Below are 17415 nucleotides of genomic sequence, written 5' to 3' on the forward strand. Positions count from 1 at the left end.
AAGAGCATATACTTTATATTCCAAATTAATAGTTATCATTTTTGTTTTAAAACATCATAATAAATAATCCTAAGATTCCATCTACAGATTCCACACATTTTGTCCTGTCCCGAGTTTAATCATATTTACAACATACACCTGAAAAGAGGTGAATTAGTTGTCATGATGCTGTGGTATCGAGAATTTCAACTGAGTGAAATGTGTAGATTTTGGATAACTAAGACAAAAAGCCTATACAACTTTCAGTCTCCACGGGACCAGGCATCCTTTTTTTGCTCAGGCCTTCCCTGTCTTTAACCTCATCTCTGCTCTGATTCAAGAAGCCTTGCTAATAAGTTTCACTAGGAGTCAAAATACAATATTCATAACTCATTCTGACCAAAGGCAAAAGAGTGAAAAATAATATGTAGTGTTTATCAAAGAGCACTGTGTGTTGTGTATTCTCTACATATACTGCCCCAATTAATCTTCTAACCACCATTCAGGGTCATAGGGACACCTGGAGCTCAGCTTTGGCCTGAGTGTTGAGCTGAAATCCTGCTATTTGCTTTTGGCTTCCGCTTTGGAAATCTGTTTCAGTGATATTTCTGGTATCCCTAAACTTGTGTATGATCAGTGGTCATCTGCTTGCATTGTATTTATTCATCATAACATCAGTCATGCAAACATGGTGTGACATTTGTATTTGCTGTAAATATTAAAATGCAGCATTTGCTTTCAAATACAGGCAAGTATTCTACATGAAACTGGAGTGAAAAATCTGCTTTAAGTGTTTAGATATTGGAATTCTATCAGTCTGTTTGAAAATGAATCATGTTTATTATCATAATGCTAGTGAGTGTGGAAGCCTTTCGTTTTATATAAAAGAAAGCATGTCAGCTTTAGGATAAATATCCTTTTTTGAGTTAACAAATATTTGTGCAAATTTAAATGGTAATATATGGCAGAATAATAAATATTAGTAGAATAACTTATAATTCTAGACTACGTGGAATTGTTTTGGTGTACTAGGATTCTTAACATTAAATAAAGTCGTATTTCAAAGCTATATTTATTGTTTTAATTTTATTTAAGTTATAATCTTCTAAAAGTATTATGTTGCTTAATCTATGGTTGCTTTAAAATCAGCATGTTAATCATGACACTTATTTCACAAGATGGGCTGGGTGTGGTGGCTCATGCCTGTAATCCTAGGACTCTGGGAGGCTGAGGTGGGTGAATTGCTTGAGCTTGGGATTCTGAGACCAGACTGAACAAGAATGAAACACCATCACTACTACAAATGGAAAAATTAGCCAGGTATGGTAGCATACACCTGTTGTCCCAGTTACTTGGGAGGCTAAGGGAGGAGGATCACTTGAGCCCAGGAGTTTGAGGTTGCAGTGAGCTATGATGATGCCAATGCATTCTAGCCCAAGTAACAAGGCAAGATTCTGTCTCAAATGAAATAAAAAATAAAATAATAAAAAATAAATTTTAAAATTTTTAAAATTTCAACAAGGAGGAAAATTTCCCAAGTCATTCTATAAGATGGTCCATGATAAATCCTATTTGATTTGTACGTTATAAAGTCTAAAGAGAGAAGAGTAGAATATTTATTTCAAAGTGAGCTACTCTAGTACCTCAATTCTCTACCAATCCAAGTTGAAAGTGGGCTCTACTATTATGTATAGTAGGTAGCTACTGAATGAGAAATCTAGCAGCTGACAGGTGGAGAAATTAATCTCTCTTGTCCATGGTATTGAACTTATAATATTTGATTAATAATTAATAATAAAACTTTAATGATAAAAGCATGTTAATATGATTGGTTGACTGCAAAAATGGCTCTAATTCTGTATGCCTCCATGCATTTGAGGCCTTTGTAACATGACTTTGGAGGCCCACCAATCAAGAGATGGGATTTATTTTTCCACACTTCAAATCTGGGCTGCTTTGTGACTTATTTTAGCTAAAAGAATGCAACAAAAATGACCCATATCCTCATGCTGAACCCAATTCTCAAAAGTTCTTGCATGCTTCTGTTCACTCTTTGAACCCTCTCATGCCATGAGGGCAAGCTTGGTTATCTGCTCGAGGTTGAGAGACCTCACACAGCAGAGTTGAGTGGTGCAGCTGATGACATCCTATGTGAGCCAGCTCCAAGCCCACCTGCCAAGTGACTGTGGCCACAGGAGCTGAGAGAGCCTAACAGATCAGGCATAGATAGGCAGAACCACCCCACTGACTTATAGAATGGCAAAGAATAAATGTTTAGATATACCTCTGAAATTTGTTGTTTCTGGTTACATAGCATTACTGTGTCAATAGATAACTGATATAGTTAATGAACACTTTTTAATAACAACATCAGGTTTATTATTTTATTCCAGAAATCCAAATGTTATGACATTTGGGTTTGGCCTCAGTAACTTTACCTCCTGGACATCTAGAAGGAGCCAAAGTGTGGGTTTGGTTCATCTCTGTGAGGAAAGAACTGAGGCTCATGAGGGCTTGGAGCTTCTTCAGGCCCAGACTGGGGTCCATCTCACTCCAGAACCATGTTTTTAACCACTATGCCACATCTCTGGGATGAGCTCCTGCAAGAATGGCAAAGTAGTTCTGGCATGATGGACATTTTATTTTGGGTAAGAAATGAAGAAGAAGCTTCCATTTGAAAACTGCTATGTTTATACAGTATTAAAAAGTTTATTTTCTAGAAAAATAGTCTGAAAGGCAGGAAGGTTATAATCCCATAACACGCTGGCACACAGATGCTCAATAAAAGCTTACGGAATTAATGAAACATATCAATGATATGTGTTCCTCAGCTTAAAGAAAGAGAATCTCTTAAAATTATGATTTTATAATACAGCCCTTTCTGCTACTGTCCTGACACAATTTGCTCTACAATTAGGCAAAAGCCATAATCTGGCCCTGGGAAGTCCTAGTGGGCCACCCTCCCCAGTTTAGACCAAGCTGCCACTAGAAGGGAAGGGGCCGGGGAGTGCAGTGGTGTGTTTGTAGAGAAGCACCAAAGAGGCGACCTGTCGTGTAAGGATGTGAATGAGAGAAAGTCAGTGGTTCCCAAAGTGGTGTCAGGACCAGCAGTATCTGCAGTGCCTGGAAACTGGTCAGAAATGCAGATTCTCAGGCCTTGCTCCAGACCTGCTGAGCCAGAGCTCTGGACTCCAGGCCCAGCAATATGTATTCTAGCACACCCTTCTCATGACGGTGGAGGAGAACTAGGCAAAAGAAAGTGTCATTCCAAAGGAGGAACTTTGAGTTTTCTTCTTTCTATGCATTATGTTTGAGGCTTGCTCTATGTACAGAAAGGAGGCACAAGGAAGCTTCCCATCTCTCTCTTCCCAGGTGTTCCTGGAACAGTTGGAGTTTCCCTGTTCCCTGTCTCAGTTTGTTAAAAATGAGGAGAAAGGAAGAGTGGGAAAAGGCAGGAAGGAGAAAGTGAAGAGTGGGAAAAGGCAGTGAGCAATTGAGGTGGCAGGAGCAACTGAGACTGGCGCCAGTGGCCAGTGGTGACCAGCCACTGACAACCTGTGGGCTTCTCACTTTCTGGGGCTGGGCGGGCAGCCGCCCCTGCTCCTCCTCTGGCTGCCCTGATGAGGTTGGAGCACCTTGTATGTCATGTGAAAAATATTTCCAAGCAGAGTGCTTTGCCTCCAGCTGTGAAATTGATTAGTGGCCTTAAAATCCCTGAAGATTGTTTACCAGCAGCTCGAGTTGCTATTTTAAAACTGGACAAGAAAAGAGTATGTGAGAGGGGATTGGGTAGTGGATTATGTTCCAAATATTTTTTTCCCTTGAAGTTGAGGAATGGCACACACGAGGGAAAAATATGTGAGAAAATGTGATACAATTTTACTCTCTATATTAGAATTTTTAGTTAATTGTTTTAAAGTTATTTTTAAAATGGGTATCAAGAAATTTAGCTTTCAGGGGTGGGCACAGTGGTTCACAACTGTAATCCTACCACTCTGGGAGGCCAAGGAAGGAGGATGGCTTTAGCACAGGTGTTTGAGACCCAGCCTGAGTAGGAATGAGATCCCGTCTCTACTAAGAGAAAAAAAAAATTACCCAGGCTTTGTGGCAGGCATCTGTATTCCCAGCTACTTAGGAGGCTGAGGCAGGAAGATCACTCAAACCCAGGAGTTTGAGGTTGCTGGGAGCTAGGGTGATGCTACCACACTCTAGCCTGGTCAATAGAGTGAGACTCAGAGAGAGAAAGAGAGAGAGAAATTTAGCTGTTAGATATTTAAAAGATTGTGGAATTAGAAGATGGAAATGAGCCCTGCAGACCCTAGGAAAGGGGTGCTCCTTGCTGGCTGTTTGACTTGAGTGAATTATCTACTTGTATTCAAGAATACTCTATGAAATATAGAATGGAGATCAAAAGTTCCTTTTACAATAGACATGACAAATTTAAGTGATTTCTCAGATCTGTATTCTCCCCCCCAAGTTCATTGTTCTCCATAAAAAGAGTTTGAAAGGCTCAGTTAAAACCTGCCAATTGTTTATTTTTTATTGTTTAAGACCCTTAGCATGCAGAAAAGTTTATCCATGGATCATTCCATTAATCTAGCCATACTTTATTTTGTATTGATCCATAATAACAGTACATAGTTACACGGTGAATGTATACAGGTACATGTATGTATACAATGTGTAATGATCAAATTAAGGTAATTAGGATATCCATCATCTCAAATATTTATCATTTCCTTGTGTTGAGAACATCCCAAATCTTCTCTACCAGCTATTTTGAAACATATGATAAATTATTGATAATTATAGTTACCCTACTGTGCTATCAAACGCTAGGATTTATTTCTTTATCTAGCTATATTTTGGTACCCATTGGTCAATCTCATTTTATTCCTCCACCCATCCTTCCCAGGCTTCTAGAACCATTATTCTACTCTCTACTTCTTTGAGATTAACTTTTGTAGCTCCCACATATAAATGAGAACATGAGGTATTTGTCTTTTCTTCTTTTTTATAGCTGAATAGTATTCCATTGTGTATATGTACCACATTTTCTTTATCCATTCATCTGTTGATGGACATTTAGATTGACTCCATGTTTTGGCTACAGTGAGTAATATGCTTTGCTGGACATGGGAATGCAGGCATCTCTTCCATACATTAATTTCCTTTGTTTGTTTGTTTTTGGATATATACCTAGTAGTGGGATTACTGGGTCATATTAGCCATAGCTTTCATTATCCAAAAAATATTTATTGAGCACCTACTGTGTGGTAAACTAACACCAGAGACATAAAAGCAAAAAGACATTCAGTCTGGCAACTGGGCATGGTGAGTGTGGGGAGACAAGACCCCAGGCATCTCTGGCTATTGGGATCTGCCCATAAACATCTCTTTGAGGACACAGGGAGTCAGCGAGAGACTTCTGGACCCTATGAGGAGGACAAAAGCAGTGAAAAACTGGCACTGGGCTTCATGTGTTCATTCAGTCTAATCCTGCTGGCAGCTATAAGTACAGCAGCAGTAAGATTGCAAACAGGAAAGGCCTTACCTGTGAACTGTTTTGGTTTTTTTGGACTTGGCACTGAGTTGAACTACCTTGGGAGAACTTGGGCAAGAGTGTGAAGGACTTTAAGCATTTTCTAGGGCCCCAGACTGAGCTGCTGAGCCAGAGGGAGCTAATAGGGTTTGGCTGTGGGCTGTGTGGAGCCATTGTGGGAGAAGTGCCCCAAACAAGCTCCGCCCTCAGGGTCGCACAGTGAGGATCAGGTGGGAGTGAGTAATCTAGTGACTGAGCAGCCGAAAGGCAGGGACTTAGATGCCTTATAGCCTTAGCTCTCAGGGGCATAGAGTAAGAAAGTTTTGGCACACTGGGTAAGTGGATAGTCACCTCAGGAGTGATCCCAGTGACAAGTGCTTTCTGGGAAAGCTTCTGCTTAGCCATGTTTAGCAGTTTAAAATGCCTTTTAAGAGGGCTAAGGAGATATTTAGGCTCTCCATCCTGCGAAGCGTGAGAAATCAGCAAAGGCCTCCAGTCTCCATCTTGTAAACGTGTATCAGCATTGTGATTAACATCTCATACCTTAGAAGATCACTTATTGCCCAGACAATATTCAGCAAGATATATACTGCTTTGTTTTTGTTTTTTGTTGTTATTGTTGTTTTTGTTTGTTTTGTTTTGTTTTTTGATTTCAACGTTTTCCCGATAGATTTTTCTTTTCCTTTTTTCTCTCTTTTCTTTCTTAATTTTTCTGGTTTAAATATAATTTCCCATTGTTGCCTTTTTCAACAATTAAAACTTCATTTTTGCTAGTGTTTCTACCCTTATTATTTGTTTTTTTCCCCCAATTTTATCCCATAAAGTTTTCTGTTTGCTTGTTTTGGTTTGATTTATAGTATTTTTGTCTTTCCGCTCTACTTGGTGGGGGTGGGGTACTGTGTCCAAACAGGATAGCAAAGAGCTGTTGACCTTAAGGGAACCACTCAACCCGGCACCCCCAGAGGTTGGGTCAAAGTACCCCACTGTACACATATATTGCTCTGTCTCCCTCTTTCTGTGCCTCTCTTCTTTCTGCCAATATTCTCTTTTACCCACCCCCCTCTCCTTTCTCTCTCTCTCTTTTTTCTTTTTTCCATTTTCACTCTTCAACTTCTCATCCTTATCCCTTATCCAGGAAGGTCCTTATACCAAAAGGACTCATCGAAACCCTAGTCCAGAGGCACAGCAATTTAAAGAGCAAGAGGAAGTGAAAGGAAAATTAGGGCAAGGAAACAGATAAAAGAAATCACTCATGAGGAAGAATCAGCAGAAAAATCCTGGAAACATGAAAAACCAGTCCAGAGCAGCCCCCCAAGGCAGTGTGAGGTAGCTACTGAAGAGGATTCCACTTACAAAAAAATGTTAGAAATGACAGAGACACAGGACTGCCGCCGTGAAGAAATGACAGCTTGGTTGGTGCATCCTGAATCCATGTGGCTTTTAAAAACCAAATACAGACAGGCACTAAGGACATTAAGAAGATTACAGGTTTTCAGAATGTTGACAAATGAGACATCCTTGTAGGTGGTGTAGAGAACAGTTTGAGCAGGATGCCCGTGTGACAAGAGCACAAGTGACATTTCCCAGTGTTCACCTGCCACCATCTCTGGAGGCAAACTGTTCCTGCATCCTCCACTGGTGTTTCCACCACAGCCCCCATCCTGTGCACCTCTCCCCTTATCAGGGACACCTCCAAGAGCAGTTGACAAAACTTTTCCCCTCTGCCCAAGACAGTTTGGGCCACCCCAGTGTGGCAGCAGGGTCAGTCCACATGGAGCAGAAAACAAGAGGCCAGGAGAATCACGGACTTGCAGCCTGAGCCTCCCACCCCACTGGGAGGCAGGCCATGGGGCAGGAAGGCATTGGCCAGCTCCCCAGGGGTGTTGGCCGCCTCCTCCACAGGGACCCTTGGAGCCAGCAGCTTGGAAAGGAGGCTGCTGAACCTGTTCATGGTGGTAGCCTCTGGTTCTGAGGATGGGCCTAGACTGGACACAGTGAATGTTAGCTCCTCGCAGTCCACACAGAGGCCATTAGAGGAGCATCCAAAAGCCATGTGGCTGAGGTCCAGGCCTGCCATGGAGCCCCGGCAGGCGCTTGGCATGTCTGTGACATGCCCCGGAGCCCTCCATCCAGTCCTGCAGCCACTCCAGGCGGCAGTCATAGCACCACGGGTTGCGGAAGAGGAAGAGGCGGCCCAAGAAGAAGCCAGGCCGGAAGGCAGCCCAGGCGAGCACAGAGAGGGGGTTGCTGTTGAAGTGTAGAGCGAGGAGGCCTGAGAGGTTCTGGAAGGCACCCTCCTCCACGAAGGCGATACTATTGAGGTCCAGGTAGAGCAGCTCGAGCTCGGCCAGGTCTGCGTACCAGGCACTCGCCACGCGGCCCAGTGTCTTGCCACCCGGGTTGAGAGTGTGCAGGTGGCGCAGGCCTCGGAAGGTGCCGGCAGGCAGCTCAGCCAGCAGGTTGTCGTTGAGTAGAAGGTGCCCCAGGACGCTGCAGTCGCCGAAGGCGCCAGGTTTACAGCGCGGACGCGGTTGGCCTGCAGGCTGAGCGAGCGCAGGCGCCGCAGGCCCTGCAGCGATCTGGAGGCCACACCCTCTAGGCAGCTGTGCTCCAGGTGCGCGCGGGTCAGGTTGAGCAGGCCACACTGCGCGCCCCACACACGGCGGAGCAGATTGTTGGAGGCGGAGGGCTTGCGCAGGGCTGGAAGCTCGGCCAGCAGGTGCTCTAGCACGCTGAGTAGGCGGCAGGCGGCCACGTCCAGGCGGCAGAGGCGGCAGAGCGCCACCAAGGTGCGAGCGTGCAGGTGGCGCAGGTCCACGTTGTGCTCCAGGCGCAACTCAGCCAGGCGCGGCAGGCCGTGGAAGGCGCCGGGAGTGATGAAGCATAGATTGTTGTGGCGCAACGACAGGTGTAGCAAGGGCAGCTTACCGAAGGCCCGCTCGCCCAGGAAGCGCAGGCCATTCCTGTCCAGGTCGATGGACACCGCCTTGCACGGGAACTCACCTGGCACCTGCGGGAGGCCCGCGCAGTCACAGCGCACCGAGCAGTCGCGGTCGGCACTGCTGCAGGCGCCCGCGGCCTGGGTGCTGGGCAGGCCGAGGACCACCGCTGGGAGTTAGGGGTTGGAAGTCAAGACGGGAAGGAAGAGAGAAGACAAAAAAGGAGCAACAGTCAGCCAAAGGTCACCGTCGCCCTGGATCAAATCCTCCTCTCCACCAAGTTGTCCTGCATCCTGCAGATGGCCTCTTCCCACCTCCCGGGCCTAACACGGGGCTTTCCACTTACCCTCATCAGCAAAACCCAGCCGTAAGCTCTGCCTCTGGACCCATTCTGAACTCCATCCACTGTTTGTCCTGTGTTCCTAAGAATGCGGCCTAGATGGTTTGTTGGTTGAATACGCAGGGGGATTTGCGAGGCTGTCACCGTGACTTCTAGGCCCAATACAGTGGCTACCTGCAAAACGGGCTAGTAAGCATTTGAAATGCGGCCAGCCCTAATTGAGATGTGCTGTAAGTATAGAACACACACCAAAAAATAAGAATGAAGACAAAAATTAAGCAAGTGTGGTGGCGTGTGCCTATAGTCTCAGCTACTTTGGAGGCTGAGGTGGGAGGATCTGTTGAGCTCCGGAGTTTGAGATTAAAGTGAGCTATGATCGCACCACTGCACTCTGGCCTAGGTGACGATTTTTATAATGAGTACATGTTGGAATGATTAATTTTAACACGGCTACTTAGAAATTATAAACATGGTGGCTTAAATTATATTTCTATTGGTGCTGCAATAGTCCCTGTCACCAGGAAAATTCAGTTCCTCCAAACCCCCATTGAGTTAATTAATCCTCAAGAGGGAAGAATTAAGAAGCAGGAGGTTGGGGATGAAAGAAAAGCCTGTCAATCTTTTTTATTTTCCTTAACAGTCACTAAAATTAAGCCAAAAGAATTAATTATGGACAGTATGCAGTTAAGTTCCATTCACCACGTTGCTCTCTGGAAACTTTTTTCCATCATCACAAGAAGGAAAGTTTCTCATAAATTAATTTTGTTCTGAGAATTTGAATGGAGGACCAGATAAAGACTTTAAAAGCCCACCCAGTATGCTTGACACCTGCAGCAAAGCAGAATATCATGGCCTGCTATCCTGTGGAAACCAGAGGGTCCTAAGCCCAGGCTTGGGGAACAGTGAAAAAGACAGCATGTAGATGCACATTCAATGTTTTTAATCGTTAAGTATATGTGGTTTAAAAATGTTGAATGCTATGGATCCTAAAGAGCCTATTAAACATGTTCTAATATTCTGAAGTACCAGGGTGCTGCAGTGCAGCAGGTGTCAGCCCCTGCCTTGGGAGCATGTGTAACAAATATTCTTCAAGCCTGGTGTGATGGCTCATGTCTGATCCCAGCACTCTGGGAGGCTGAGGCCAGCAGATCCCTTGAGCTCAGAAGTTCAAGACCAGGTCTCTAAAAAATAGAAAAAAACAAGCTGGGCATTGTGGTGGGTGCCTGTAGTCCCAGCTACTGAGGAGGCTGAGGCTGGAGGATGGCTTGAGCCCAGGAGTTTGAGGTCGCTGTGAGCTAGGCTGGGAAACAGAGTAAGACTCTGTCTCGAAAACCAAAACAAATACTCTTCTGTTGGCCTAGATGTTTTATTCTCAGCAAATGCATGACCAATTAGATTTCTTCACAGTGCAGGGGAGAAAATCAAGATTCACAAGAGAAAGATACATAAACTATGAAAAAACAATTACAGATGTCATTGGTAGAAGAAATAGGTAGCAGCAATGGGAATGCCTGTGCTGGTCTTTTTTCCAGAGGGAAAAAGAAGTCTCTCCCGCCCCCTGGTGTCTGTTGGCCTTACTTGCAGTGTTGCAAAGGTTTTGAATCATTCATTAAGAGAAAAGATTTTTATTATAAAAAAATTTAAAAAAAAACAACTAACTAAATAAGAGAAAAGATTCCTGTAGCTCTTTCCTCATCCTAGAACAATTTACATCACAGTGAATGGACTTTAATTCCCCATTCTTATTTATGAAAGACATTAATTATTATAATAATAATTCAGATATGTAAGTATGAGAGATGGGAGGCCTGGTGTTCGTCGAGGGCTGCATCTCTGAGTTTACTCGGGCAGAAAAACAGGGTGAATTAAGGAGGCTAAGGGCAACGTGAAGAATGCCTGGTACCAGGGAACAAAAGTGGGAGGAGAACTTCTGAAATCATTCCTGAGAGGCATGAGGACAAGGGCTGAGTGTCTATAAAATGCAGTAGAGTCTGGGAGAGTGACGACCAGTGCTGGGCAGAGATCATAGCCAGGAAGGAAAACCAGACACAGGGGAGGAAAACCAGAGGACGGCACTTGTGGGAAGCCCAAATGCAGACTAGACCTGGAGGAAGGGAAACCTGCATGGATTGATAACTTAAGTGTTGTTCCAATCTGCTTTAGATCTAAGATACACAATAGAAAGAACATCTCTCAGAACAATTATATATATGTATATATATATATATATAAAATATGTGTGCATGTGTATATATGTAAAGAAAAGAACAATTATATATAACATATATATGTAAAGAAAAGAAATCCTATTTGAGACAAGTTATCAAATAATGTGATCCAATGAGTGAAGAAATTGTTTATATGCATTTAACCTTTTCAGTTATACTACAAACTTCCGAAATTTGATGTTAATTTTTTTTTAATCTAAAGAACATGAACAAAACCTAGACAACAGACTTTGGGAGAATATTTTTCATGTATGTGTTGTTTTTAATGAGAGGAGTAGATAGAACACATGGTGCAATGAATTTATTTGTTTACTCACCTGTTGGCTTGGAAAGCAAATGTCCATTTCCTTAAGCATCAAGGCCAAGCCCTCAGCACTGTGCCTGGTGCACTTTGGGTCCCAGTAAATGTTTGCTTTTGCACAAATTAACTGACCAAGGTAAAATGACAGACATACACATCAAGATATATTGCGGTGTATGTGGGAAACTCAAGTAGAGAGAGTTGAAAAGTCATATTGTCTCTAACGGGTGGACTGTTTAACTCTGCTAGTGTAGTGAATCAAATCCATACTGCTGTCTCTAGATGCCAGGTGCTCCATAACTTAGCCCAAACCCATCTGAGAAGTACAGCTCTCACTGCTGCCCTGTTTATCTTCTGCCCTACTCCAGGAGTTTTAACCCAGATTTTTAAGCATAGCACATGCCCTCCCTTCTACCTGGAATGTTCCGGGTCTGTCCCCTTTACATCTGTATTGCCAGCTACTAATTTCTCCTAAATTTAGCTTCCTTGCACCTGGGTATCGTTCTTTTTACTTCATCTGAAAAAAGCTTCATAAAACTTAGGTTTTATTTCACACTTGAATTAGAAATATTATGCACATGTATTATTTCATCTAGGAGAACATCTTTTTTCTTTTCTTTTTTTGAGGCACAGTCTCATTCTGTTGCTCTTGTGCTGTGATGTCATAGCTGACAGCAACCTCAAACTCCTGTGCATAAGATACCCTCTTAACTCAGCCTCCCATGTAGCTGGGACTATAGGCACCCACCACAATCCCTGGCTATTTTTTTTTTTTTAAGAGATGGGGTCTTCCTCTTGCACAGGCTGGTCTGGAACTCCTGAGCTCAGGTAATCCACACACGTTGGCCTCCCAGAGTTCTTGGAATACATCTGTGAACCACTGTGCCCAGAAGATTATGAATATCTTAAGAGAGGCACTGGATCTCATTAATTTTACTGTGACCAACAATAACCTTGTAAACATTTAGGCATACGGTAGGTATTCACTGGGAGGCAGTGCGATATAATGAAACAACATGGGTTTTGCACTCGGAGAGACATGACTCATGGCAGAAAAATGAGCATTATTGTGAAATCTTCAGAAAGGAAGGATTTTCTATCATTTAGAGCTTCCCAATACTGGAATGACCATAAATTCCCTCTCACTAGAAGAAGTAAAGCAGGAGCCAGCTGGAGACGTGGAGGAAGAGGCTTCTCCTTTTGATAGAACATCAAAGTAAAGCTCCTTTTGAGAGCATAAGTCTATGACTTGGTGCAGTGAAACACCATGACTCTAAAGCCTATAAACCATTTTAAAAATGAAAAACAATTTTCAGTGTTGCTAGGTTTAAGATTTTGATAGGGTTGGTCATCCTTTTACATAGGAACTAGCTCAGTAATTGATTATGTACAAGTTTACTTTAGAGGAAGTTGTTCTGCTCACAGTAAGAAATGTTAAACTCATTAACTTAGTGGGAAATCCTCCAGCCATCCTCCATTGGTATGAATAGTTGGGGGAATTTGGGCAATAAAAGTTATGTAATTTATTGAAAGACAGGTTTTACCATTTTCCACACCAAGTTTTCCCCATTCAACAATCAGAAAAATAGTTGCAAACATTATTTGTAACTAGGACTATTGATATCCTACCAACACAAAAGTATAAAACACACTCTCACACTCTGCTGCGGTGCTTGACACACTTAGCATTAGTGTCTTTTCTGAGAAATAATGTGACAATGCATACTTTAGTTAAAACCAATATTGCTGGAAGGTGCTTCATACTTATTTGTGGTGTTCTCCATTCCAATTAGGGAAACACAAAGGAGTATTAATTATGGATAGTGAGAGTGAAAAATGGCATACAATGTTGAAATTGCTTAAAAATAAGAAAAGATCCACAATGTGGAGAGAGGAACACAGGTCACAGTAACTCAGGGTCATGCCTTGTGCCAGCCCCTCTCCAGCCATCCATAGCTCCCAGTGAGCTTTGGCTCTGTGAGAACCAGCCTTCAATAGTGTTCTAAACCCTGCTGCCTTTGGACACCTGATGAAGCTCACCTGGTGTGTACATGGAGGGGAGTTCTTATGTCCACAAGTGAATCAAATGAAAGAGTATAAACTCATTTTCCACTTTATGTAATCAATACATTTATCTTATATTTATTTATATATTTATTTATTTTTTGAGACAGAGTTTCAAGCTGTTACCCTGGGTAGAGTGCCATGGCGTCACAGCTCACAGCAACCTCCAACTCATGGGCTTAAGCAATTCTCTTGCCTCAGCCTCCCAAGTAGCTGGGACTACAGATGCCCCCCACAACACCTGGCTATTTTTTTTTTTTTTTGCAGTTGCCGTTGTTGTTGAGCTGGCCCAGGTGGGTTTGAGCCCGCCAGCCTGGGTGTATGTGGCCAGAGCCCTACCCACTGAGCTACAAGCACCTCCCTGATATTAGGATTTAATTGTAGGCACAGAGCCATTGAGAGTTTTAAGAATGAGGAAGAGAAAGTTCCCTTATGTCACAAAGAAAAGAAAGAGGAAGAGAAGGGCAAGAAAAAAAGAGAGGAAAGAAGGACAGAAGAAAGGAAGGAGGAAGGGAGAGCAGAAGGAAAGAAGAAGGGAGGGATGAAGGAAGAAAGAAGTAAAGAAAGAAAGGGGGAAGGTACAGAGGGAGCAAGGGAGGAGAGAAGGAGGAAGAGAAGAAGGGAAGAAAAAGTTTTAAAAAGATAAGGAAACACACTCTGTGTAACTTGTCACTATTGAGCAATTTTGAGAATCTCTAATGGGTTTTAAAGTGGGTGTCCCTGGGCAGGGAACTTAAGATCACCTGGAAACTTGTTAGAAATATTAATTCTCAGGCCTCACCCCACCTACCCAGTGAGTCTGAAACTCTGAGGCTGGGTGAGCCCCAGCAAATCTGTATTTTAACAAATCCTCCACAGGACTCGGATACAAACTAACGTCTGCATTCTGCTGTAATGTGAAAGGAGTGGGCTTGCCAGTGAAGGAATATCCAAATATCACAAGATCCAAAAGAAGCTTATCTCTACAGTAACTTTGCTTGCTTTCTCTGTCACTCTCTGGTTTATACGATCGCATGTTTATTTGTAAGAAAATAAATAAAAAGTGGAATTTGCATCCTGGTTGTTGTACACATGCCTCACCTATTTTCCTTGTTAATTGGGAGACAGCGGGAGGTCGAAGAACGTGTTATTCGTCTATATACTCCAAAGCAGCGATTAGTGTAATGCTTTATGTTTAATAAGTATTTGTTAATGATGAAAATAATTGTTCCTTTATAAAAAAGCAAGTTTTACATTTTGAAAGTACCAAAACAACCAGTTAGCAGTGGTGGATCTTACTGCTAGGTGGGCTGTGTGTTACATTTTTCTGTAATATTAAAAACATGACAGGTGTGTTACTATCTTAAACATAGTGGAAGTTAATTACCATAATCAAGAAAAACAATTCAAATTAAGTATCCTATTAATTTCTGATCAATATGCATCATTTTCCTATTTTAAGGAAAATTGTATTCTTAAGTCAGTCCCAGGTTCTTAACATATATCAGTAAATCATGGTTGATGATGATAATATGGATATCAACTTTATAATATCTTTAGATAAAGAAATCATTGGAAAATTTATGTCATTCATGGTAGACAAAGACAAATTTATGCTAATCAGCAAATTGGCAAATATTCGCATAATAGCCAAACTACTAAGAAGAAGTATATGTTATTACTGAAATAAGATGACTTTTGAAAATGCTAAAAAGACCATAAAATCAAACACAGATGGTTGAAAGCAATTTCCTTCATGCACACAGATTTACAGCTCAGTTGATCAATATTTGAATCAGATGTGTGGAGCTCAGTTGTGAAGCCATTTCTCTACAAACTGCAAATTAATATGAATGAGAAATCCAATGGCATTCTGAAGCAGGATTCTGTCACTATGCTGGAGTAATCATTGATTAATTTTAGATATTAATGCCATGTAATTTTTTGTCAGTGTAAGGCAATAATTGCACAGAAACAGCAAGACCTAAGTCAGGTGAGACTCTATCCTGGTAGATTTGAGAGCAAAGTTGTCAGTGGCGACTGGTTAGCAAAATGTGATTCACTCTCCAGCAATAGGCAGATGATTCTGAATGATTACCTCTCTCATAATGAATGGCTGACCTTTAGGGTTATTCGGTTTGCAGTTTGCAGCCAGTCTGTTCCAAGAGCTACCTGGAGGCAGAAACAGAGTAGTTCATTCTGAACAAGTAATTCCATCCTAAAGTCAGGGAACAGAGCCCCCCAAACCAGCTGACACTTTCTACCAGGGGAGAGAAGAGCAGAGGAAGAAGTGACAGTGGGAGGTCCCATCCCAGCAACCTCCATGATGTCTCAGGATCTTGTCCCGAGAGGCCTGACAAAATAGAGACAGCATGTTACTGAGCATAGTCCTACTGTTTACATCTGCTAGAGTGAGAACAGGATATTTTAATAACCTTGAAGTAGAGGAAATTTTCACTTTCCTCAAGGTGTGGGGGAGCTCTTTAAGATGAGAGGATTTCAAATCCTAGTTTATGTGTCTCAGAAATGTCTAGAACAGAAAGAGGCCACATCTTGTCACCCTGGCAGAGTTTCTAAACCAGATCCCACGTCCCTTTGGGACCTCTGGCCTAGAAAGCATAGGTGGTATCAGATGAGTGGCATTGGACAAAGAAAAATGCTCTCTTTCTCTCTTACACAAATCCAGGTGGGCTTCCCAGAGTTCCGTGTCTAAAACCTATTTCCTATTTTTTTTATAGAGTAAAGGATAAGCATCATTATTGATGTTATTAATAATGAAAAGCTTATAAATTGCCTGCCTGTGACAGAAAATTACATCAAAATAAAAAGTACTTATGAAGTATGTCTCTACATATTTTGCCATGCCTGATACAAATTTATGATGATGAATTTTTAATTAAGAATTTGCTTCAAGGTCATTAAATAGATGTACCTATACCTGTTCAACTTTAGAAAGCGATGTCAACTTTTTTGAATCTCTAATTATGCTAATATCACCTTTTTTCTTAAAATGAAAAAACCAAAATGCTATGGTTTAGTTTATGTTAATTTCTCATGTTAAGTAGTCTTTATTAACAAAAAGGTCAGACAAAATTAAGCTGGGCTCTGATGTAAATTGTTATACCTAAAAGAAAAATTCTGAAGATCTAATCTCCTTTTTGATGCATTTCTGCCACTAGGTGGCTTCTGGCATAAAGAAAGGAATAGTTAACATTCAGGAAAAATCACATTCTAATCTGAGCACTATCATCCTTTCAAGCTCTACCTCTTGTTAGAATAGGGAATTGATTCATGTCATCTCAGGCAAGTGATCAGGTGTGACGATGAATAATTTGATTACACAGAGACACTTCCAAGTGTAAACAGGTTATAAAAGAAGTGATGTCTGAGTAATAATATGTTTGAGATTTAAGCCCTGAATTTAAACTCAGGTCTTTGACTCCTCCATGTAGGGGTCTTTTTGCTGATGAACACTGTGAAATTTGATTGTAATGGCTGGAGCCAATTTCCAGACTCCTCTTGGAAAAAATAACCTCTCCGAAGACAGTGAAGCAGTGCACTGTATGTCTGTTTCCTAGACCAGTGGTTAGGTAGGCTTTTTATTTTAGGATTTTAGCTCCAAGTTCTCTTCATGATATAGAACTCATGCTAAAAAGATGAAAAATTGCTGTTTGTAAAGAAGATTTCTTTGGAACATAGTCAAATAATATATTTTAAATATCTATTTTATTGTTCGTTAGTTTATTTGTTGTTTTGTGAGACAGACTCTTGTCGTTGCCTGGGTTACGGTGTCATGATGTCAGCCTAGCTTACAACAACCTCAGACTCCCGGGTTCAAGTGATCCTCCTGCCTCAGCCTCCTGAGTAACTGGGGCCACAGGCATCTTTCACAACACCTGGCTAGTTTTTCTATTGTTAGTTTAGATGGGGTCTTGCTCTTGCTTAGGCTGGGCTCAAACTCCTGAGGGGATCCTTTGCATCAGTCTCCCAGAGAGCTAGGATTATTGGCATGAGCCATCGTGCCGGTCTCATTTTATATTTTT

At 42.0% G+C, this 17415-nt stretch overlaps 1 pseudogene; it reads right to left on the reverse strand.

Annotated features, from left to right (window-relative positions):
- Nucleotides 1-7283: 7283 nt before the first annotated feature.
- Nucleotides 7284-16622, reverse strand: LOC128566483 (nyctalopin-like; annotated as a pseudogene).
- Nucleotides 16623-17415: the final 793 nt, after the last annotated feature.

This window comes from Nycticebus coucang, chromosome 15 (genome assembly GCF_027406575.1).
Source record: "Nycticebus coucang isolate mNycCou1 chromosome 15, mNycCou1.pri, whole genome shotgun sequence".
In the NCBI taxonomy this organism is placed as follows: domain Eukaryota; kingdom Metazoa; phylum Chordata; class Mammalia; order Primates; family Lorisidae; genus Nycticebus; species Nycticebus coucang.